The 25535-nt window shown below is 45.0% G+C and overlaps 1 protein-coding gene across 2 annotated transcripts in view; it reads right to left on the reverse strand.

Moving 5' to 3' along the window:
- Nucleotides 1-23757, reverse strand: part of RUBCNL (rubicon like autophagy enhancer) — an 82777-nt gene extending 59020 nt beyond the window's left edge. Inside the window, exon 1 of one of the 2 annotated variants that reach the window (XM_085621843.1) lies at nt 23599-23757. The gene's annotated coding sequence lies outside the window, so the exon portion shown is untranslated. The remainder of the gene's footprint in view (nt 1-23598) is intronic. The other variant, XM_085621842.1, reaches the window with a different exon arrangement.
- Nucleotides 23758-25535: the final 1778 nt, after the last annotated feature.

A 25535-nucleotide genomic window follows, 5' to 3' on the forward strand; every position in this document is an offset into this window, starting at 1 on the left:
TGGTGTTCCCCTTGGGATCCACCAAGAAAGTTTCAATACTGGTGAATGCACAACCTCAGCCATTGAGCCTCGCTAGACAGAAACAAGTTGTGTCACACAAAAGGAGCACCCGCCAGAGAAGCTCGGTCACAGCTTGGGCATCTGCCCGGTGCAACATGACCTAGCTAGAAAGCTGGCACATGCTGATGCAGATCTATCTACCCTCATCAGCATTATACCAACGACAGCTAGGATGTCATCATCCTCTCCTTGCAATGGAAAACAAGTGGATTCATAGTTTGAATTTTGCTCTATTTGGGACTGAAGAAGTGAGATTCCAACCTATTCAAATACCTTAGAAAGTCAAAGGCGGCATGCAGTGCAGCATGTGTTACTACGGATGGGCACACAAGGCACTCTACGAGGCAGGTCTGTATTTCTTTTTAATTCACATGGATTATGTGGGAACCAAGGCAGAAATTAAACCTACATTCTCCCTAAAGCATCCCAATGGTGGCCTACACACTGCAGAAGCAGCAATAGTGGTATTTCCTGTCATCTCACAAGGAAGAAAGAAGCCTCCAACATTACATTACAGAGCGAGAAGTGGTACTCTCTTTACAATGAACTGCTCGCAGTGGAAAGATACACTTGCTAAATTTCAATACACGGGCTACAAATTACTGAGGAATTAGGAGAGCGCCGTGAATTTTATAGGAAGCCACCTGATTCTTAGAGACAAGGTGGGTTGCAAGTAGGCCTGGGTGGAATTGGGAAAACGACACTTGAATTTTAAAAATGCCAGAATTTTGCATTATGCTCAATCTTACCTCTAACAATTTCATATAATTTTCAGCCATTAAAGACCTCAATAAGGCTGGAGTGATTTTTTTTTTTTTACGAGAACTATTCTCTTATTTGAAAACGTCCTGCATGATACTTGCAAAGGATATTTCGCTCCAAAAATTTAACTGCACAAAATGTCATGACATCTCACCCACAAATTTGCATACCCCTAGTTGTACTTTTTTTTAAACATGCAAGCAATATGCCACTTAATATGAACTTCTGCCACTAACCCCCGAAAGAAATGCCCATTACGAGTTGGATCTACTGGGGAATGGGGCATAACTAGTAGAATCTGATTAACAAACAATTTCCCTGGTTATTCCCGGCGGGATTTTCACCTGGTTATTTCAGCTTCTTGGACCATCCAGTATCCCCAGACTCGCACGATTACAGAGACTTTGTTACAGTCAGAGCAGATGGGCCTAGTAGCTCTTGCTACTGGGCCCACCAGAATAGTGGTTCTTAACCTTTTGACTTCTGTGGACCGCCACTTAATGATTATTGAAACCCGGGGACCCCCCCACTGAATTACTGGAATCCAGGGACACCCATTACTGGAAGCTGGAGACCCTGGCCCAAGCATTTTATGCGATTTGTACTGCAAACACACAGAAATAAGCATTCACCAAACAAATGCCAAAATGGTGAAATATTTTATTAAATTTACTAACAAATATAAAAAAAAATATCAAAATTTTAATAGGAGAGTTGGAGCCTCAATTTTCATATTCCTGCACATTTAGAAAATATTTCATTTAAAAAAAATATTACTTCCTTATTTATATACATTTTTTAATTTGTTAATATTTAATTTTCTAAGCAGTTGTGGACCCCCTGAGAAGGCTTTGCGGTCTTCCGGGGTCCCCGGACCAGGTTAAGAACCACTGTACTAGAGAATACAAGCCACTTGAAGTGAAGCGTCAATAGTTGAGGACAGATGCAATAGTGGACAGAAACAATGGAAAGTAAACACATCTTGACACGAAGGGCAGTTCAGACGAAGGGCAGTTCAGACTCATCGCTGCAAATCCACCTCTAGTTGAATACCCGCATGGGGGCCATTTTTATCAGTAGGAACATCTACCTCCACCCTATTCATCTAATCACTCGCCTTTTGCTCACCTGCATGAGACCCTCTTAACTCATACAAGCATTCACCAACAACAGGCGAGAAGGGCCTTGTAAAATGACTAACCAGACACTGCTATTCCACAGACGGCACCTATAGGCCTGGGAATGGTAACACATCACACTGCATGCCATAGCCCAAAGACAGAGAGTCAAGTAAGAAGGGTTCAAAGTAGGTTACAACAGAAGGTTGAACAAATGAAGAAAGAAGTACTATGCCAGGTTAAAGACAGAGAAGCAGGTGCCACAAGTAAGGAAGTTGAGAGCACTTCCTTCACGCACACATTATGAAAAATATGTTATTCAAATTCGGTGGCTGAAGACGGAGGCTGAAAATGCATACAGTCATCTTAGGGGGGTTAGCGCTATTCTCGAAGGAAGGTCAACAAGCTGCAGCTTTACGCATTTAAGTATCTTTCGCCGAGTGTAACAGAACATGCTCAGCATTAAATGAAATACAGGATGCAATGTGTGCGTCAATAATAAGGGTTTATAGGGGCTTGGGGGGCAGTCGACTAGGGGGTAGGCTGCCCCCTGAGATTACTGGGAGAGGTGGTACAGTCTGAAACTCTGCTAGATTTGGGATCTTTGGTTGGTGCTCCTTTATAGCCCTGGGTCAGTTGGGATATTAGCCGCCATTTTAATCTAGGTGACCAGGCAGCTGATAGGGTGTGGTAAAATGAGGTGTAGATTAGTCAGAAGGTTCGTAAGGGGTGAGTTACGGCAGAGCAGGGGGCAGACTAGGTTGCCACGGTGTTGCACATGCTGCACACAGTAGGGCGTCTAGATTTGTTGATGGCTGGTGCGAGGCAGGCTCTGGCTGGCCAACACGCTGGGCCTCAGAAAGAGTGGCGGCTGCAGAGTGGGCATGTTCCCCATTGCATGAGTCAACCGGTGAGGCAGTGACACAGGCCGCTCCGTGCTGCAGAGAGTGGCCCCAAAAACAAGGTTGTGGGTCACACGGGCATCTGGCATGGGGCCCCGAGCGGGCCAAGTGATGGTGGCTTTCGTGAAGGCTGGATGAAGGGAGCGGTGGAGCGAGGAGGATGTGCAGCATGATGCCAGCTACAGTGGAGATGCAGAAAGGAGGCACAGCAATAGCTTAGACAGTGCTCGCGTCCTCCGTAAACACGAGGAATGAGTGGACGGGCATGAGGAGTGAAGGCGTGGCTTAGCAGGACACGCAGGGAATGCTGCAAAAGCGGCAGCATGTCACAGGGACAAGCGCTCAGGCACTGGGGAGGGATTGGCGCACACATGGCTACTGGTGGCTTCATTGGAAAAGAAAGATTGGCTTGACAGGCCCCCGCAGGGCCTGGTGACCCAATAGGAGAGGAAGTCCAGGTGTGGGGGGATAGGGTTAAGGAGAGTGGAGAGGGGGATCGTGGGTGGCACGGTCAGAGGGAGGGACGGAAGATGGCTACTGGCCCCACTAGAGCCCCAGGTAAGGGCAGGGACCCGACCTCTGCTGTTGTGGTGGCTATGCTGGAATGGAGTGGGGGTGGGGGTGGGGGGGAGAAGACAGCAGTCAAAGGGTGTGGGGGCCATCAGGGTTGTGGCCTGCAGAATGTCAGGCAGAAGAGTTGAGCCAGCCTCAATGGACCTACTCCTGGAAGGGGACAGCAGAAGCTACTCCGGAAGGGGTGGGGGCGACAATGGGAGGCGAGGTAGGTGAAGCTTTTCAGGGCAGCACACAGAGTGAGGTGAGCCAGGCGGCAGACTGTTTGCAGGTGCCCGGGGTACAGTAGGTGGTGGTGCGTCAATCAGGGTTAGGTTTTTGCTAATTGGGGCCAGGACACCAGGCCTAGCATTTCCCTTTCAGATTACTGAGTTTGACACAATGGCATACTAGGAAAGCACAGTGCAGACTGGATGCCCCGAGAAAAAAGCGAAGCTAGTACACGGTGCGGCCGGCATTGTGGGACAGGGTGGTCACTGGCAGATGAGGGGACTCGTTGGTGCAGCATGCAGGAAGGCTAGGGGTGGCCTCCTGCAAGCAGAGGTACGGGTCGAGATGGCCTGCTTCAACAGGAACCCTTAGAGTGTCTGCAGTGGCCCAGGACAGTTTAGATCCTCCTGCGATACGCACAAACATGACAAGGCAGCAATGGCAGAACCCATCTGGCACATGACGAGGAAGGTTTGGTGAAAGGAGAGATCGTGGAGAATGAGGCACCTATGGAAGCGAACAGAGGTGGTGCCAGTCAAAATCCCTGGGGAGGGAAAGGTCCGTTAACCTTCCTGTGCATAGTGTGTTTCATGGTACTATCGGGGAGCAGATGGTGTCCAGCAGTATGCAATTCTGAAGGAGAGGTGGTCTGCTGGCTAGGCGGCAGGCTTCAGAGCAGGCACCAACCTGGATAATTGGTAAGCCAAGACGGGAAGAGGCACATGCCCCATATATGATTTTACAAGTTGTGGATGCATTGGTGGAACTGGAGAGCGGTGGTACAAGGTTGCAAAAGGGCATGTATGTAAAGGGTACAGGGGTATACACAGACGAGCAGATGCCAGTTGGCACGTGACAGGTAAGAGCCAGACAGGTTGAAGGTCTTGGTAAGGCATTAGTGGCTGGCGAGCCTCCAGGAACAGAGGCGTGGAGGGGCCAAGGATCAACCAGGTACCCCTGTGGACAATGTAGGAGGTGGGGCTGGCATCGAAAAGTTAAAGGGAGGACAGGTTGAGACAATAGGGGATAAGGAGAGTAAAGAATTGAAGATTGGGAAGTTGCCCTACGTGGGCATGAAGAAGCCTTTGGGGGTGAATTTGATGCTGGCCACGGAGGAAAAGATATGGAAAGTGGAGTACGTAGAGATGTTTAAATTATTGCACAGGGCTCTCTGGGCTAAATAGGGGTCCAAAGAAGAAGAAGAAGAGTTGTCTAAGAGGCCCAGGGTGACCATGACCACTGAAAATTGGATGTCTGCATTTTTTATAAATGCTAGCGTGCACTGCGAGAAGTTCCCAGAGTGGAGTATTGCCCTGTTAAAATATATGGACATGATCCGGAAGGCCAAGATAACCTTCAGTGGCAATGCATGACACTTTACTATGTCAAACCTGGTTGAAGTGATCCTTGTAACGTGCAAGACCATATTATTGCAATGTATATCATAAAAATGCAAAAAAATATATATTTTTAATAAAAAAAATTAAAAAACTTTGAAGCAAACAAATCCAGCGAAGCTGTGGGATTCAAACTTGCAACTAGCGGAACAATCCAAGTCCTGCAGTGGATGTAATAGTCCACCAAACAAGCAAGATCGTAACTGCGCAGAATTATACCACATTTAGAGTGAAAATCAATGACGTTTTAAAAAAGATGTTTCAACACAAATTTACCCTGCCCCTCATTTTTGGGGGGGGGGGGGGGGGGGGGGGGGGCGAGTCTGGGCAGCTCATGCGCTGCTCTGTGAGCCATGCTGTACTGGAGTATGGACTTGAAGCTTCGCCCACACTCTTCCCATATTTGTCATGGTCCTTCTTAAATGCTGGTTTCGGATTCGTTAATAGGCTTGTTAGTCTCTCCTAGTACCGCCTTGTCTTCATTTGTAACCTCCCATGAAGACCGGCCCTTTTACTTCGGTTGTTACAAGGTACGTATTATTTACTCTGTAAACACTATTTTCTTTAATGGTTTCTCCTACTGCAGGCACTACATGCTTTCCTGCAACATTCAGCGTGCCACGCGCACTTTCAAGAGGTGCTTTTACAAAACAAAAAGCATGTGTTTGTCAACTTGACAAACAAATGCTTTTTTGGTAAAAGCGCCCCATAACGCGCTCTCAATTTAATAGCCGCCACGGACCTTTCTTTAAACACGGCTCGAAGAAAGAAAGGGGCGTGGCCTCGTAACGTAAAAGCTCAACATGAGGCGCTTGTAAACAAAAAGCATTTGCAATCCAATAGGTCTCACATTTTAGAAAACTTTGACCTTTTGGTATTGTAAATGACAATGTCTTATTATTGCAGGTTTTTTTAACACAAATAAAAGGCAGTGTCATTTACAATGCCAAGAGCTCAAAATCTCGCAATTGCGAGACCTGGTGCATTGCAAATGCTTGTTCTTTAAAGGGTTCGATTACAGAGCTCATTTAAATGCCTTCGTGGGTTTAGCGATGCCCGACATTATGCAAGTTTTTTCTACAGCTGCACGTACGAGAGAAGCTTAGGAGCCGCGCGCAGTGGAATTTATGCTTCGAAGGAAAAAAAAAGCAAGTCAACAAAGTTCAACAGTGAAAAACATTTCTTAGAAACAGTGAGCCTACACCTGTCACGAAAACCACGGGACTCGAAGACGGTTGGCAGGGGCGGGCCGGGCCGAGCCGAGAAAGAGGAGCAGGTAAAAAACAAAAAAAAGCTTCACACTCTCATTGGCAAACCTTACTGCAATGTATAAGCATTCGAACTATACATTCAAACCGTGCACAGCGGTAAAACTCGGATAATTCAAATACATGAGCATGCAGCGCTAACCTTGCCCACAGAGTCTGATGAACCGATTGAGATGCCAATGTGGAGATGCATCGAGCTTTACGGGTCACAGGACGGGAACTTCTTCAGGGTCGATTAAATCATTTTACCTTCCAAGGACAATAAAACAGCTGCTCGTGATTTCTGCAGGTGTTTCATGGAATACTAAGAACTATTTATATTGCACAGCTCACGAGGGAAGGAGGTGTGCTAGGTTTGAGACCTTTCACAAGGGCAGCCTTTAAGTGGGCTCAGCACTACTCCCTTGCATACGAGATACCAAAAGCCACATGTATACTCTATTGAAAGCAAAAGCACATTAAAAAAGCACTGACAAAACCAATCGGTTTGCTTTTGCATAGTGGAAAGGTTTTTACGAAGCTTCACTAACAAACAACAAAGGTAGAACAGGGACAGCAGCAGTGCAAGGCTCCCTAATATACACAGGTACAGGGCAGGGGGCAGAGCTGGGTGTCCTTACATAAATAACAGCGAAAACTAGCAAACTGCAGAGTGCGCACACACACACCAAGTCAAGCAGGACTGCAAGCTTCCCCCAAATACACAGAACATAGGCAAAGACAGATAGCTGCAGTGCAAGCTTCGCTACCTCTCAAGACAGTGAAAACCTTGCACGAAGCAGTGCGACCACACATCTCAGCACCTCCCCCCCCCCCCCCCCCAAGCAGGACTTCATGCTTCCCTCACTTACACAGAACATTTACAACACATGCAGCAGACTTCACTTCCTCAGGCAAGTACAGCATAGAAGCACTAGCTCAAGCTTCCCTACCTCACAGAACAGAACCATGGCAGGCAGCAGAGGCATAAAAATGAAACGCAGAGTGATGCAGGAAAGTGTTACACGAAGACCAAAGATTGAAGGGAAGATTACAGGGAAAGGGATACATGGATGGAAGATATAGAGGGAAAAAAATAACAACATGTGCATATGTAAAGCGCATGTTCACCCGGAAGGGTATCTTGGCGCTGAATAACAGATGTTTATTGTTAGCCAACTCAATGGTACTCATGTAATCGACCTCAGAAAGATGAAAGGCTAAGTGGCCCTGCCGGGATTTGAACCTGTGACCATGTGGTCAAACACCGGTCCCAACAGTGGATGCATTAGCCCACTAAGCCACGAGACCAGACACAGGAAGAGCAAGCGGATGGAGAGTACAACAGTTAAAAGACGGGGAAGGTGAAAGGACAGAAAAAGCAAGAGGAGAAATATGAGAAGAATGAAGGGATGGGAGAAAAGAGCACATGGAAGTGAAATGCAAGGAGAGTTAGTACTGAATTAACACAGACAGGCAGAAGAGAGAGGGGGGAAGAGTCAGTTATAGGAGGAAGCTGTGTGGACACAGTCCATGACAGTGATAGCCAGGACAGTGCTGCCTGCAGGTCCTAGAATGACCACAGCGGCTTGGGTCATACGCTGAGATGCCATGAGGAATGCATGCCACAGGGAGTAGCCCGGAACCGAGGACTTGAAAAGCATGCTGCAGGTGTGGCCGTGAGGACGAAACTGGACCACGATCATAACCACTCTCTCCATTAGCCCTTGGCATGCATGTCTGCTGCCCAACTCTTCAGAACACTATACAAGCCGACCCATCCCGTTGCGGGAGGCAGCCACCAGCATATGCACTGCACGATTTATAAACTCCATGCACCTAGCTATTTTTTGAACGCTTAGGAACACAAACTATGAAATAGAACCTCCACATCAAGGCATCTGTCCTGATGAAGACCCAAGAGTGAATCCTTACAGAGGGGTTGAAACAGGAAGATGACAATACTCTAGCACATTGGAGGATAGTCTCTAAAATATATAAATGGTTTATACATTGCCTGGTACCTATATGATAGTGTGAGCTTTGAGAGTTGGAAACAGATTACTAAACAAATTAACTTGTTTGTGCAATGAAACTCCATTGGTAAGTTCTAATATAGCAATAAAATTGCCCAATAATTAGAAAACTAAGACTGACCTGAAGTTAGATTTTGTAGGGGTTTGTGTGCCAATAACAGGATCAGGATGACTAATAAAGTAAAACTGAGTAGATTTTGGAGCCTATTCAATTTCTAATGCTATCATATGCCGACCGTCTACCCAATAGCCCCTATTGGGACACTTGCTTAGACATACAAGCATTGGATTAGCCAATAGGTCTCGCCTTTGGTAACTTAGTTACATAACTAAATACTTATAAGGTCCCAAAAGCGAGACCTATTGGCTATGCCAAGCGGCCGTGAAAGTGAAAGTGATCGCGATCAAACATCACTGTAGGTCTAGGCTGGCCTGGTAGCACTTTTTGGAGCCCTCTCAATAAGTCTCGCCAGACCAGCGCATGCGCTGGGTCAGGCGAGACCTAAAAAACCTTTATGCATGGCCTTTAGATTTACACAATCCCAATGTTATTCCCGCGTAATTATGATTTCCCTCACTTGCAACATACTCCACCAGCCGCTGCATGACAGGCAGATATCAACAAAAAGGTTATAGCTTAAGTCCCAGATCCATTTAAATGTTAACTAGTAACTCGAGTCTTCTTTTCTAGTGTATTAAAGACATTAAACTGCGAGAATCTTGACAATAGGATGTTAATTCCCGCAACTAAATACAGAGAGCGGCATTTGTCCAGAGCAGTAATATACAGCGCTTACATCTTTAAATGTAGTTTAAAGAAGATGATGTAAATTATAGTTCCTTCTTTGTCATGAAAATGTAGAGGTTAACCCTTTGGGCAACTTCAATTTAGATAACACAGCGTTCTTAATGCAGCAGTTGTTTCAAGTGTTTGGAATAATTCCATTTAACATTTTTGTTATGCAACCTGCTGCCTTAAAACTTACAGCGCCACCTCCTGAGAGTTGCATACAGTCCGACTGCAATTATGTGGCAAATTGAGCATCGCATCATTTGACAGGCTTGAGTAAATTAGGCGACAACATAAAGCTAATTATGGTCAATAATACAGCCCACTTAGTGGCAGTATATTCACGCTAGCTCGTCATGTGTACATGCATTAATACTGACGTGGTGATTTTAAAGCATTATCACCAGTTTAACACCGGACTACAGCAATCAGCAACTGAAACTTGCTGAAACTACAAAGGGTCTGCCACTGCAGGACCTGGCATGTGGCACTTCCTTAAATAACCCTTTGATGGGTTTGAGCTAAAACAAAAATTTTTCGTTGAACTCTGGCGCTATGCAGCAGATGGCGGTTTGGGAGACAAGTACAGTGAAACGTGGTTTTAAAAAAAATGTTGAACTGAAAGTGATCCAGACTTAACTTGCAGCAGAAGCCCAGAAGTGTGCCCAACCCACCATACTCATGACAGAAGGCCGTAGCATGGATTGCCTACAATGCTTCGAGTAGTAGTAGCAAGCTACAATCGGCCAACCTCCTCAGATGAGTGAAAGAGGGATGGATATCTGCAGAGCAATACTTAAGCTTAAAGTGCTCGATCAGGTTTTACGAAACAGGTTCGGTTCGGTCGCTAATAAAAATATTTTTTCCAATATCACATTCAGCAAGTAGAAAGTTAGCTCAAGCTATACAACATGGAACACCCCATGTTCTTCGTTAACGTCTCCAAACGCAGACTTACTGCCGCATTGCTCACACAAGCTAATGTTTTGGGCACAGACGCTTCTTCAAGGCACAAGTCCACACCCGCTCCAAACAGAAGTGAAACTGAGAAAAACGTGTTCACTCTGAACTGGAACCTCTTACTAACAAAGAAACCAAGGCAGGTTTAGAAGTATGGGCTCGGGTGTGGACACGAGCACAGCTTCACGGATAAAGAAAACAGAGACTGAAAATTCTCTATGGTCACAAGTACCGATAATGAAGGCGGCATTGAAGGTGCTCGATTTGGCGGGCTTGTTAAACACTATATTGCGTTGTTTCTTGTTTCTGGGCGATTCCCTCCTACCAATCATCCGAACACCACATAGCAGGCATGATTCAGAAAGCTACTTACAGTCTAAAATGGTTCTATTCAGGTACAAGTCATATACAAAAGGATATCTGTGAGGTACTAGTGAGTAATTCTACACCACCACAGCTGCCAACAAGTATGTAGCACTAAACCAGAGCAAGAAGGTGCGAGGTGGTGGAGAGTCAAGGCATGGTTTTAGGAGAAAACCTACCAACTTGTAACTTTGGCGGCATTCGCAACCTTTTCTCTAACCCCTTTCCACCCTGGAAGCATTCAAACACTGACTCCAGTAGAAGACTAGAGTAACTGCCCTTAAAGAGTGGGAAGGGAGATTGAACATTGTGGACAAGTAGGGAAAGGTATTTTCCCTGGGGGGAAACCTGTATTTCCACATTTAGCTGCATTGCCGTAATGTGGAGTTATTCCCAGTGGGATGAAAAAACGTGGGGGTAAGGGGGTGGGGGTCTCTAAAAGGGGTGTGATCTAGGAAGCGTAGCTAGGAATTATTTCCAAGAGGCATGGCCTATGGAATTAAGAATATGGCTTAAAAATTGTAAACTAGACTCCGGTGCTGCTCACAGAGAGCCACAATACTAGGATTTAGATGACTCTCTCAGCTTCCTGCTATTGAATCCAAGCATATCACAAAGTAACGGACTCCCACCTTAAACAAGCCAGACCCGTTGGCGTTGCCAATGCTTTCTTGCAGTTTGGCGATAAACGAGTACCAACAAAACCTCAGACACTCCCTTTCAGCCCCTCACTCCCATTCATGCCACTTTCTCTACAGAGTCTGTTAGACACACCTTTTCCTCCCCACATCTTTCTGAAATCCTCCATCGGCATATTCCACACCGCGGCTCTCCTGATTGTACTTCCTTTCACCTCCTCCTCTTCAGTATCCGCCCACACCACAACGCACCCACTCACTCACCTATGAGCACTGAGTTTTCTTTTCAAGTTCTCCGTGTCAATATTTTAACAGCAGTTTACCTCCTTGAAACACTTTAGCATAGAATCACAATTACAGCTGGCATAGACGGCCATCGCCCCGTGTTGCCTACAGAGAGGCCAGGGATTGGATAAGCATGTGCTCCGAACACCTTTATGACCCAATGATAGCCACTGGGAGAAACTGGCAATGCCTTTAGCCTCAACCTCAGAGATCTCAATTGTGACCGGTTATAAGAACGCACCCACAACTCGAACGTCCAAAGACGCATAAGATATAAGAGTAAAGAGGCGTGGGGAAAAAAAAAAAACTTCCCATAAAAAAAAAACACTGTTAAAGAATTGAAAACTACATAAAACATGAAATGTAAAAAGGAGATACAACGCACATATGGTTTAGGGTATTTTGTTTTTACAATCACAAGAAATTGATTTGTGTTTAGCCTGGTAAGTTTAGAAAATGGACTTGTGCCCAAGTGGGACCTGTTACAAGGTCACTATTTAATTTCTGGTGGGTCTGTGACCCAGAGGGATCGGACTCACTTAAAGCCCTGGTTAGACCCACGGTATAACTCTGCATTAACGTCACACAACATGCCCTGTGTTGTATGCCTGAAAGGCTGCACCAGGCCCACTTTCAGGTGCACGTTTCTGGGAACGTTTCTGAATTACCAAAATTCATAAATTTATACCCATGAGCGGGAATACGCCAGACAGGAAGCTCAGGCCTGGAGCATCAAGACAGGAAGCTCAGGCCTGGAGCATCAGAGTCACCCATCAGTCCATTCATTTCCCTGCATACCGCTCAACGACAATTCCAGGTCTTTCTCCAAAATAGACGTAAATCTGCCATTTGGCGTGGGTAGAGCTTTACATCGGTATCGGTTTAGACTTTCCAAAATGTTTGCAACTTGAGCCTTGAAACCTACTTCATTTGCCTTGGTGTAATCTTTGAAATGTTTTCTGAATTCCCTTATGCCCGACGATAATATACACGTGAAATTACTAGCATGTTAAAAAATAAAAAAAATAAGCACATAACTGCAAACACAACGGATAGCGTTTATCTTTTATTCCCCCCTATATGGGATATATTTTTCATTGTAAAGGAAGTGTTCACCGAACACATTTTTGGAGGTGCTCCTATGTCACTCAGTAAAGGGATTTTCTCCTGCCCATAAGAGGATGAAATGCCAAACTTTCAGGGTATGAAAATTTCTTTATGTGGCTTGTCAATACCCATAAATGAGTAAGTTTGTGGATGTGACGCCCATTCAACTCTCACAGACAGATATGTATGCACGTGAAAAGCTCTATGTAGGTACAAGGTTCCTAAACATTATTTAATAAGTTCTCAGGAAACGAGCACCTACCACCATCAAAACTCATTCGGTGCCACCAGATTTGATACCTAAATCAATCAAAACAAACAGAACAAACACATATAGGCAATTCGTGACCAAATAAAAACAAATAATGATGGGACGACTACATAGGTTTTGTCTGTAGTGGCGACAGCGCGCAACCCCAAATGCTACTTTCAGCCAAAACACTAAACACAACAGACTTCCGCCACCACAAAATATAGAAGAGTATGCGCAAAGTCGGACAGCTGGCTACTGGAAGAAACCATTCAAGGGCAACCAGTAATCGACACCCCCGTGGGGGACGGGGATTAAAAGGGGTGAGGTGAGAAAAACAGACTTCTAGGAGAAGAATTCGGGCGGGAGGTTCAAGGGGGGCAAGGCGCGCTCAGCTGGTGGTACCCCCTCGCCTTCACAAGAACATCCCGATTCAATCCTGAGCAGTGGTGTCGTATCAACAACGTATTCGCGTTGAGACTACACCGTGCTGTGTAGACCATAAAGCAGCCTGTAATCACGAAGTCTGGCACGGGGAGATTAAGTGATGTGCCCAAAACCGCAGGCTGTTGAGCCAATGCCAGGACTCGAAGTTGGTTCCCAGTTACGCCGAGGTTTCTCTCTATCTAAGGAAGAAGCCACGCCCATGACTTTAAGCGGGATACAATAAGTCAGTGGGTCTCTAAAACGGGCATGGCCTAAGAGGTTTAGCTATGAAGCATTTCCAAAATGAGTGGCTTACGTAATGAAGGACATGGCTTAAAAAGTAAACTTAAATCACAAATTCAATTTAATCTCGTGACCGCTGTTCTGTAGAGTCCAGTGTTTCACGAGCACGTGCTCTGCGCTCTTTTATGACCCAACGTGACTGACTGGCACCTTCAGAAAAACGCTGCCTGCAGCCTCCGCTCCGTCGCTTCCAAGTATGCATGTGATTAACAGCCACTCACAAAGTGAACTCAGAGATACAGAGACTCGGCTCAATATAACTGCAAATGTACGAAAAAAATTATACAAATAATATCCTGGAAAAGCAAACACTCAAAGACTGCTCGATCAAATAAAACAATTGAAACGTAAACAGGTCTTGCATCCTTGAGATGGAATTCCTTAACGTTTGTACAGTTATTGTTAAAAAATCGAGGATTATCTTGCCTGTAGCTTTAAGCGCACGAGGACCCGACAGGGGCCTGTGACAACATCAGTTTTTAATGACTGGCGGTCCGTGGCGGGCTAAGAACCAGAGGGACCCGCTCCACTGAAAGCCGAAGTCACAACATTACCTTTGAATTGCCTTGGAGTCTCAAAGAAGGGTCATGTCGAGTGGGCAGCGGAATGGAATCCGTGGGGATCAAACTATCAGAAAAGAACGGGTAATGGCAGACGTGCCCGTTGACGTGGGATTGCTCAACGCCCCTTCGACCACTGTGCACGTCATACTCTTCCGTCCTGAAGGAAGGCCACCACACACGTTGTGGTCCGTCAAGTTGCTTCCCACAAACGGTGAGTAAACAGCAAACTTGTGACTGTGAGGGTCTCTTATCTCCGGAGGAGGGGCGGAAATGGAAATGAAGGCCGAAACAACAACAGGCAACGCTGAAAGCCTCTTTGTTCAGCAAAAGAGGAACCGTCTTCTGGCAGGGTTTGGGATATTATTATTTGTGGAGGGGGGGAGAGAGTAGGCTTAGCGAAAGAGTGGAAATTCCCACAACTACCTTTCTGTTGTTGAAGGCAAACATGCCAGCTATAGGAGACGATCCCACATTGCGAGATGTTCATTTGGTAAATATGTTGGGGGCGGATATTGCATAACATCAAGAGTTGCCAACAGCGATACTGGGGAACCAAGTTCGAGTCTCGGTGTTGGCTCACCACCCTGCATTTCTGGACAAATCACTGCGGGGCATATCAACAAGGATCTGCGATAATTATCGCAAAGCGTGATTATCGCTGCATTTCATTGCGGAGATATTGCGTTATTATCAACGCTTATCTCCAAGGTGATAAATAATGCAGCGATAGCGGCGAAATGCGGGCTTATCGCTGGAAATCTAGCAATAACACTACTGTGATAGGGAATCAATTGTTGATACGCCATGGTGGTCATAGGCAGACAATCCACCTCCCTTTATACACATAGCTAAGTCTGAAATTTAGCACACGTTAGACGACTGCGTTAACTGCGGTTAGCGCTGATTCTTATGTCGCTATAGGTGTCAGGGTCCGGCTTGTTGATACCGCTATGTGCGGTTAGTGATTTTTTCTCTGTTGTTTTCAGAGGGAACGCCTTCTTTGCATCTCATTAGAGATGCGAGGCATTAGCGAAACAGCGGCTGACACCAGGAAACACGCGCTAATGCCCATTAGCATGTCTTTGCTAATAGAGAGGTAATTCAATCTCCGCTTTTTGGCCGAAAACCGCAGTTAAAGCGGCGTTGTTGGCCTTGTTGGTATGCCCCTTAATACCCCATGCCTAAAAAAACTAAAAAAAATATAATGTGTCCTCGTGTAATGTAACGGGTGCACATGTAAAGCTTTCCAATACCTTCGGGTCGAGTTCGTGCTATATAAAACAAAAAAATGTATATGTACTTGTTTTGTCGCATCGCTCTAAAAACAAAAACAACAACAAATATCTGAATTAGAAAAAAGGCTCTGGGTGGCAGCCACCTTAAGGTATGCTTCCCAGGCAAGTTGGACGGGTGGTGCAGCCCAGAGAGCTGGAAAGCAGGGATTGGCTGGGAGCAAGCAGGGGAGGAGTTATGAAGACATTGTGATATCTAGTGTGGGGCGCATAGACATAATTTTGTTGAAGTTGACACAATGGCTGTGTGTATAGGAAGGACAATAAGAAGGCATTACAATGTGTAATTATAAGCCTTGTGTAAAGAGGGCAAAAAGTATAGTAAATGCTAGCCAGAACTGGTGAGGTGGTAGAAGGTCTGCAGGAGTCGGAGGTGTATGGAGGAGAGGAAAGTGGGGGAGGATTTGCTGCAGCCCGAAACTCAGGCTGGTGAGGTTGCAGTAAGAAGTCGGCCACTGAGGAGGGCACTAAAGGGAGTGACGGTTGTGTTATTTGCATGTTCGCTGCGGCACACCAAAACGTTGCGGACCAAGAAAGAAGTGGCACCGGGACATGAGGCCCATTGAGTAGCCGGGTCAGTTTCCTTACCTGGTGCCATGGGTGACCGCCCGCATCTGCAGGCTGTCATGGCAGCAGCGGTACATTTAAGTCAGGAGGGCTGCGTACAGCATGGGAAGCATGCGGGGGTACACAGCAGCTTTGCAGGACAGCAGGGCCACAGCAAGCGATGCATTAGAGATGCAGGGGGGGGGCGCTTAAGGCTCCCATCACGTGAAAGGGCATGTGATGCGTTTCAGCACAGCCAGCAGCGGGACCTGCATCTGCAATTGTGGCAGCAATGCTCCAATGGAGCGAAGATCAGAAGGAGAATGTGGCAGGAGGCAGTATGGGCTAGAGGGAGAGGTCAGGGCAGGTATGAGGCGAGGGACGAAGCCTCTGAAGGTATTCCGCAGGAAAAGAACGGGGGCTGCACAAAGGCAGTGCAGGGGCAGGGCAGTGGCTACCAGTAATTCGGACAATGGGGCGCCTTGGAGGGAGTTAGCGGGAGGTGGCTATGGGTGCCAATAGACAGGGAAATTTCGTCTGGGAGTTTAGCACTCCCCGGCAGGCAATCAGGCCTTTCAACCCGGGACAGAACGGAGGATGCGGACTCAGGAGAGTCCAGTGTGGTTCGTCAACCCCGACAAGATATTGCAGGGCCCAGTGACGCTGGTTAGAAGACAGTGATGGACAGAAGCGACAACCCGGGGAAAGTCTAGTGGGGCCTCCTCAGCAGCAAGTGGGGAAAGGTCTAGTGTGCCTTCACGGCCACTGAGGAATGGTTTGATGCAAATGACTGGTGGGGTGTGGACTCGAGGGATGCACTGGTGGAGACAGATCACTGGTGGAGACAGATGCCAGTTTACACAAATATGTAGGGGACAGACGAGAATTAGGAGACTGGGCACAAAGGTGTGGAGGGGCAGAGGACAGAAGGAGTTAAGAAATTAGAGGAGCCCGGAAAAGACGGGATGGGAACAGAAGGGAAGAAATAGGACATGAGGTCATTGGAGATAAAGAGGAAACAGGGTAGGTAGATAAAAAGGAGAGCAAGGAGTTAAAGAAGAAAAAGCTTCTGTGTATGGAGAATCACAAAACCACTGGGGGCACATCTGATGAATGCCAAGAAAGAACAAATATGGAAGGGCAGGCACACAGAAGTCTTCAGTTACACAGAGTTATTAGGGCTAAAGAGGAGTCCGAAGAAGAACACTAGTTAGCTAAACAATCCCAGGTCCCAATGACCATCGAGAATTGGACAGCTGTGTTCTTGATATATGCTAGTGTCTACTGTGGTTAGTACCCAGAGTGCTGTGTGGCTTTGAGTACATGGATGCAATATGAAAGGCTCACTTCACATTTGGGGGATATGCCTGGGTTCACTATGATAGTGAGTTTAGGGCCCGGCTGGCAAAGGAGGTGGAAGGAAAATATGGAAGCACGGGCCAATGATTTATGGTCGTATACTAAGGCACCAACTATGCCATCTCCCAGTGTGTACGGCTAACAGGCTGCCAGTTTACCAGCACCGTCACTGCATCTCACCCAAAGATCTCAACAAGACTGGTCTTTTCCTAGTCACTCACAAACCTATTCGATCCATCCATATACTTAAAAAAAAAAAAAAAAAAAAAAAAAAAACACACATGACTAACTCCTGTGGACTGTGGAGAACACAGACTAAGCAAGAAACTACTGAGCCTGCCAACATTCAAAGTAGAAGATGACAGATAAAAAGGCCATAATACCCTGAACCTGAGCTATATGGAAACAATGAACCCCCTGAATCAAAAACAGGGGAAAGAGAGACACAGGACTTCACTACACATAGATTGGACGTCCTTCAACATAAGCAGGACGCAATTGGGAAAGAGATATCGATAGGACACTCAAAAGACTTTAATACTAGATTAGGAATATCCCAAGCGAGAAGCCTGCAACACACATGTATACAATATATGCTAACACAGTGTGCATGCCTCACACCACATAGGATACAATCCATCTTCCCCAACACAACAGAGGCGCGTCCCAGATGTCCCGAGCAGGATGCCGATCTGCTTCACATCCTCTGGGCCTGCCCTACTTAATTACTAGAGCCAGGTCACAGCAGGCACGCGGGGGACACATCATGACACATGGCTGAAAATTGCCTTCTAGGCCTCTACCCACGGAGGAAGGGTCATGAAGTCCAGGCCAAATTTGCAGACCTGGCTCTTATTTTAGCTAAGCGCAGCATCACCAGGAGGTGGAAATCCATTGCCCCTCCTGGGACATTAACGTAAAGTAACCTCTTTGACGGCCTCTATTTCTTTCTATTACTGGCAAATGCTCTCATTGAGTTTTAACACACATGCGCACCTACAGTGAAGTCCTCCAAGATACAATGTATACACACACGAAAATATTTACTTTTTATCTTTGTTTATTTTTCATTTTGTAAGTAAAAGTATTTTTTGTATCAAAACAGTGATTGTGAACATTTCATTTACAATGTTTATAATTTTCAATGTTTCTCAAATATACTGAAAAACAAATTATTACAATTGGATATTTATAGAATAATCAAAACACAGAATACTTAGCCCCTCGAAAGGCTAATTAATTCCCTACATTCAGATCTTGCATACTAATCTTGCATACAGACACTCATACCACATACCACACACTAACAAAAAAACACACAATAAGAAAGTGTACAACTGGATGATTAAATTTGTCTAAAAACAATCAGAGAATTTTCATATTTGTCTGTACATTTCATAGTGTTGAATTTACTTTATTCTTATTCTTTGTTCTGAGTATGTCCAAATAGCCTTTTTTGTCCAGTTGTAGCAGTGCTGGTCTACGCACGTTTCGGTGAGCAATGGTTTAGATACACCTTCATCAGGACCATTAAGGATTGAAAAACTTTTCTATGCACAAACGAGGGGACAGATATCTGCTAAAGGTGGGTTGTATGTTCAAGCTTTTGCAAATCTGTTGCTATCCTCAGCTACTATCTTGGTTGGTCGTTGAGATCTCTTGTAAATTTGATCATGCAGACTGCAAGTTTGTCACGAACTGTGGGTATGGCCAGGTCTATATATCTTCTATCCACATATAATTGTGCGGTATTTGGGAGAACCTTCAAAAGAAGATATAATGACAGTTCGAGGCTTTGACGACGATGGATTATATGGCGCGGGATGCTGACAACTAAGATACTATATCGCTACTAACAGATTCGGACCTGTTAATCAGCACGTACACAGGCCGTTACGACAGTTTATACTGAAGATTATTAACAACTCCTGTCATTATATCTTCTTTTGAAGGTTCTCCCAAATACCGCACAATTATATGTGGATAGAAGATATATAGACCTGGCCATACCCACAGTTCGTGACAAACTTGCAGTCTGCATGATCAAATTTACAAGAGATCTCAACGACCAACCAAGATAGTAGCTGAGGATAGCAACAGATTTGCAAAAGCTTGAACATACAACCCACCTTTAGCAGATATCTGTCCCCTCGTTTGTGCATAGAAAAGTTTTTCAATCCTTAATGGTCCTGATGAAGGTGTATCTAAACCATTGCTCACCGAAACGTGCGTAGACCAGCACTGCTACAACTGGACAAAAAAGGCTATTTGGACATACTCAGAACAAAGAATAAGAATAAAGTAAATTCAACACTATGAAATGTACAGACAAATATGAAAATTCTCTGATTGTTTTTAGACAAATTTAATCATCCAGTTGTACACTTTCTTATTGTGTGTTTTTTTGTTAGTGTGTGGTATGTGGTATGAGTGTCTGTATGCAAGATTAGTATGCAAGATCTGAATGTAGGGAATTAATTAGCCTTTCGAGGGGCTAAGTATTCTGTGTTTTGATTATTCTATAAATATCCAATTGTAATAATTTGTTTTTCAGTATATTTGAGAAACATTGAAAATTATAAACATTGTAAATGAAATGTTCACAATCACTGTTTTGATACAAAAAATACTTTTACTTACAAAATGAAAAATAAACAAAGATAAAAAGTAAATATTTTCGTGTGTGTATACATTGTATCTTGGAGGACTTCACTGTAGGTGCGCATGTGTGTTAAAACTCAATGAGAGCATTTGCCAGTAATAGAAAGAAATAGAGGCCGTCAAAGAGGTTACTTTACGTTAATTTTTGTTCTCTTCCCCCCTCTTGAGCCTATCAATCCTGTTTTTGGGGAAAACCTTTTCTTAGACACCCTCCTGGGACATTGGCATGGAAAAAGGAAGCGGAGAACTAGGGGATAGCAGAGAGTTGTGCGATTCACAGGGGCCTATGGTAAAAAACCTGCCGCAACAAGATAGGACCCATTACTAAAGTCCTTTAAAGATTCAGACACATTTAACATCTAATGACAGGCTGTTCGGCTATCCACACGGCTCTAGGCCATGTTATATAGGACAGGACCAATTATTGTTGGCCTGTCGACCTTTTCCCCCCCTCACCCTCCTTACTATTAGATACGAAGTCACAAACCCGAAGGGTCCCAAAAACGTCTTCCCGATGCCTACCATCCCATGAACTTGAATAGATAGAAACCTTTGCCACTTCCTACTATCAGGAACAATTCGCCCAAGCAGGTCTTTCCTTAACTCAGGGTTTACCGAATGCACCCGTCATTAGGGGGGTTTACTTAGTATTAGTTAATTATTCTCTTATTAAACCCGGTTGAAACAAAAAAAATTATATATCTTTTACATGGAAGGTGCACCAGAAATGAAATCGGGATACCAAGATTAGTCCATCATCCTTCTTTATTTATAATTGAATTAAAATCAGCGAACGCGTTTCGTTCCTTTTGCATAAGGAACTTCATCAGGGCTTAGTCTGTCAAGTAGACTATTCACAAAAATCCTTAGTTGCCGTGGTAGTGGAGCCCGTGTATTCACCCCAGAGTAAGGGTAAATTGAAAAAGTCAAATCCTGGTCCTCCATGTTGCCTGGTTACGGTATAGTCGCCGGCCGTTGGGATCATTGTCTATAACTATATACATATACACACACACAGGGAATAATGCAATTTGAAAGACCCAATCAAATTTGTCTTTAATTTTTTTTTGTAAAAACACACACACACACACACACACACACACACGCAGGATGCAAAGAATGCATCAACCAGATTCAAGGACCTCAGATTTACCAAATGGTATGCTGTGATCCCTTTAAAAAAAATCATGACTAAAATACCAACATTAGATATATTAACCACCACCAGGTCTCTTGTTCATATCACATGTAGGCAGTGGTGTAGTACTTCAGCACTGCTATCCATCAGATCCTAACAAGTGACTGGCCAGGTCAGAGCTCAAGTGGGTGGCCATCATCCAAACCACCGCGAAGACGAAACTACAGCAACAAACTAGGGGACATGGGACTGAAGTCCCAGCCCTCAAGGGAAGCATGCTCTGAAAACCCACAACCCTAGACCCAAGTTTGCAGGCTAAAGCCCCGAAACACCATAATTGGTGAATGCTACACTCCACAAACCCTGCAAAACAATACAAAAACAAACAATCACATGATCCTATGATCATTGACCCGCACTGCCTTTGCATTTCTACATATGGCCCTTTGTTTACCCCATAATAATTTACATTTTGTTGCTTTAGGGTAAATTTCAGTGTACATTTGAGGCCTGGGGCCTCGTTGATTTCATCAGAACTGAAAAAAGAGGGAGGTGCGGAAGGGGGGGAAGAATTAATAAAGAATCATCTTCTAGCCCCAAGTGGCCAAACCAGTAAACTTTCATATTGAAATGTACTCGCAGTACAACAGTGACACTGTAGCAAATCAAAGTAGTACTTAGAGCAGTGAACAACTTAATGATTTAGAACTTTCCAGAAACAGAATAGTTTCACAAAATCCTGGAAATTGCAGCCCACTAGAATATATAAGAGTTAATGATGCAACACTCAAAAAATATTTTATATCATCTCTCATACATGGCAACTCTCCATGTATTGGAGCCAAGTTTTTTTTTATTACTTCAACTTTTTTTTAATTGCCTGGCGTTGAGAACTGCTACTGTGTCAGGCAGCCTGAACAGGGTGATCCCAGAAACGGATTATAAGAGCTGAAACACACTAGAGCAAAAAGTAGAGACATGGTAAATAGGGCCAAACAGCTCACGGATGCCCTTTTGCCTACCCCAGCCACACCTACTCTGCCCCAACAGGCTCTCTTTGCAAGGAAGCCAATCATCTGGATGTAATTTCTGAAGACAAACTAAACCTAGATTCCCAAATTAGAAAAATTAGCAGGTTCTCTCTCCTTTCAGTTCCAGCGAAAGAAAACATTACAGAAACAGTGCATGCCAACACTATCTGTGGCTCCAGGACCACTAAACTGCCTTGTTACACATATCCAAAATGCAGCTGTAAATCCACTGCCCCATATAGAGTAAAGCGAACCTGTCTCGCGAGATTTACTAGGGATAAAATGGTCACAGATGGTCATCAGGGAGGGGCGCTGCTATTCTTTGGAATAATTCTGAATAAATGCAACAAATCTAGCTGTGACGGGACTATTGTATATTTATTCATAGCTTTTCTGTTCTAAGATGTGTGCTACCTCGTATGTGTTTTTAATGGTACTTTTTAGATCATTAATAGTCGAATAAAGAATTATTGAGTGATTGTGAGAGGATGCGATCAACCTTAGAAATCTGACAAAGGGGATACTCGGATATTTGTTTATATCTCTCCACGCACGTCGCCTACTAATTGCGTGATTGCATATCCCCTCCTGCTTGCGTGCGATTTTTTCTTCTTCCCGTTGATACTTTATGTACTGGAAGAGTTGGGGTACAGCGCTTCGCCCGGCAGCGATAAAACATGAGATAGACACGTTCCGCTTTCATCGATCAACTGTCCACGCGGATAATCGAATCCAGCTTTAGCTAGCTACGCAAAGCACAAACTGGTTTACAAATTCACAGGGACTACCAGTGATTAGTCAGCGAGCAAAGAAAGGGGCATTTTCAAGTTTTATGTAGTTGCAGGCGGAGCGATGATCTAACTTTTCTGCAACCCTTTTTCGATTAGGGAAATTACTGTGCGGGATACAGCAACACCACCACAATCTGAGGTGATGGCAAATGTGACGTGTGCGGCGCACACCTAAAACACATACGTAAACACAGATAGAGAGCTGGCCAGGTGCAACACATGATGAAACAAGGAGGCCCAATCTACTAAAGAAACAGTGGCGTTCCTAGGTGTAAGGAAGTAGGGGAGCTTGAGTGCTGTCTCCCGCTCGCACTATAGAAGCCTCAGAACAGTGGCGTAACGCCCCCCCTCCCCCTGCCCTCCATATCATCACTGCGGTTAGGCATGAGATAGACCGGGTACATCCTGGAAGCAGCACCCCCTGCCTCGCAGAGGCCTATCTACGCCCAGTCTAAAAAAGTCAGGAATTAGTAAAAAAAAAAAAACACATAATGGAATGAAAATATTCAATTTGTGAACCAGGTATCAAAACCCGCGAGCCAGCAAGGTTGAAGTTAAATCCCGCTATAGCCACGTAAGAATAAACTGAAACTGACCAGAAACAAAGGTGGGTAAACATTGCAAGTTATTGGAACAGGTAGGAAATACGTATAAGTAGGAAATATGCATAAGTTAGTTGTTCGGGCGCTCGTACAGCGCACGCAAAGGGAGGTGCGGGAGACAAGGCGCGCCTGCCCAGGGTCACCGTTCACTCCTCCGTAGGATTTCAGCGCCCACCCCTAAGACTTACCCCAAGGCGGGTGCACCGACTCCCTGGCGCTCTGCGCCTCTTTGTCCTCGCAGGTGATCTGGCTGAAAACGCAGCAGCCGGAGTTAGTGGCACCAGAGGAAGTTTTGAAACTGGAGAGTCGGTCACGGAAACAAGTCCTTCTCTGCTTCTCCTCCCCTGTGCTGTGAATACTATTGGCAGGGGAGGCTGCACCAGCCAAGCGCCGCCTCCAAGGGGCGGTCACCAGCCGCAGGCGCACGCTTCTCGGAGAAGGGAAACCGACTAGCTTTGAAATTTGTGAATGGAGCACGCGGCCAGCGAGTGGTCGAGGTGTGACAAGAGGCCCACCCACCAACTGCTGACCCCCTGGCCCCTAGGTCATCTCGTGACAGCTGCAGGACGCGGCTTTTCTCTTTCATTGCCCAAGCTTTTGTGAAATTTAGTTAGCTGATTAAATAAAGATCGCCTTCTGTACAATGTATAATTCACAAGGTTATGTTTCGTATTTCTAGCACTTTAGATTCTAAAAATTAAACCTAAGGTGGCCTTTGTGGACAGCAGAGAGATTGGAGAAAATAAATAGAGCGTATGCAAGGGAGAAATAATTAAACCCTTGGAGGGTGCCGAATGGGAATTCCTTACCGTTTGCAACACACCGGGAAAAATCCCCAATATGAAAATAACTCATTCATTAAGCATACAGAGCATCGTAGGCAAAACTATATAGAAAACAGTTCTTTTATTAGCATAATTTATTTTAGAAACAGGTAGACGAAAAAAATCATATGCGCACATATCGATTCAACGTATCAAAAGGTAAAAACAGTAATCCTTGAGGTAAGCCATAGGAAAACCAATGCTCAGTGTTAGAGGTGATTCTATGTAGCGCTAAGTGTCCACTTCAGCAAGAGAGTAGCCAGAAAATTAAAATACTCCCCCCACTTTGAAGCAAAGCTCTTATGGCACCAAGCAAGTCATTGCGACCCTCCCTAGAAGGTCTCTCTTGTTTGTCTCTTCTATCCAAGCATCTATCCATTCATCCTTCCATCTATGCACTGATATCCATCATTTAACATTTACATTCTGTCGTCCACTCATTCTTTCATCCGTATTTCAGTCTTTCACCATTCCACCCCCTGTCCATTTGTCTGTCCAGTCATAGCCAAATGTATCCATCCATCTGCAAACCTATCCATCCATCCCTCTCTCCACCCTTTAATAAATCCATCCATCCAATCCATCCATTCTTTTCTTACCCTTCCATCCACCTTTTCACTCCATCGATCCTCATTTTCACTCATCCATCCACCCTTTCACTCAGACATCCATCCTTTTACTCATTCATCCATCAATCCATCCATCTATCCTTTCACTCATCCATCCACCCTTTCACTCATCCATTCATCCATTTAGCCTTTCACTCATCATCCAACCACCTTTTTATCCTTTCATCCATCCATCCATTCATTCTTTTACTCATTTATCCTTACATCATCCTTTCACTCATCCATCCATCCATTTCCCCTTTACTCTTCCATCCACCCTTTCACACAGTTATCCCTCCTTTCACTCATCCATCCACCCTTCCACCCATCGATCCATTTCCCCTTTCACTCATCCATCCATCTTTTTACTCAGTCAACCAGATATCTTTTAACTCATCTATTCCCCCTGCTTCTGTCCATTATTCATCTACCCACCCACCCTTACACTCATCCATCTATCCACCTTTTCACCCAGTCACATATCCATCAATCTTCCCTTCAGCTTCCATCCACTCTTTGACTCAGTTATCCATCTTTTCACTCATCTCTCCACCCTTCAACACATCCATTCATCCGTATGCCCATCAATCCATCCACCCTTTTACTCATCCATCCATCCTTTAACTCACTCATCTATCCATCTTCCTCTTTTAACTCATCCACCTATTCACTCTTTCACTCATCCATCCATTC

The sequence above is a fragment of the Triturus cristatus genome, chromosome 8 (assembly GCF_964204655.1).
Source record: "Triturus cristatus chromosome 8, aTriCri1.1, whole genome shotgun sequence".
NCBI lineage: Eukaryota > Metazoa > Chordata > Amphibia > Caudata > Salamandridae > Triturus > Triturus cristatus.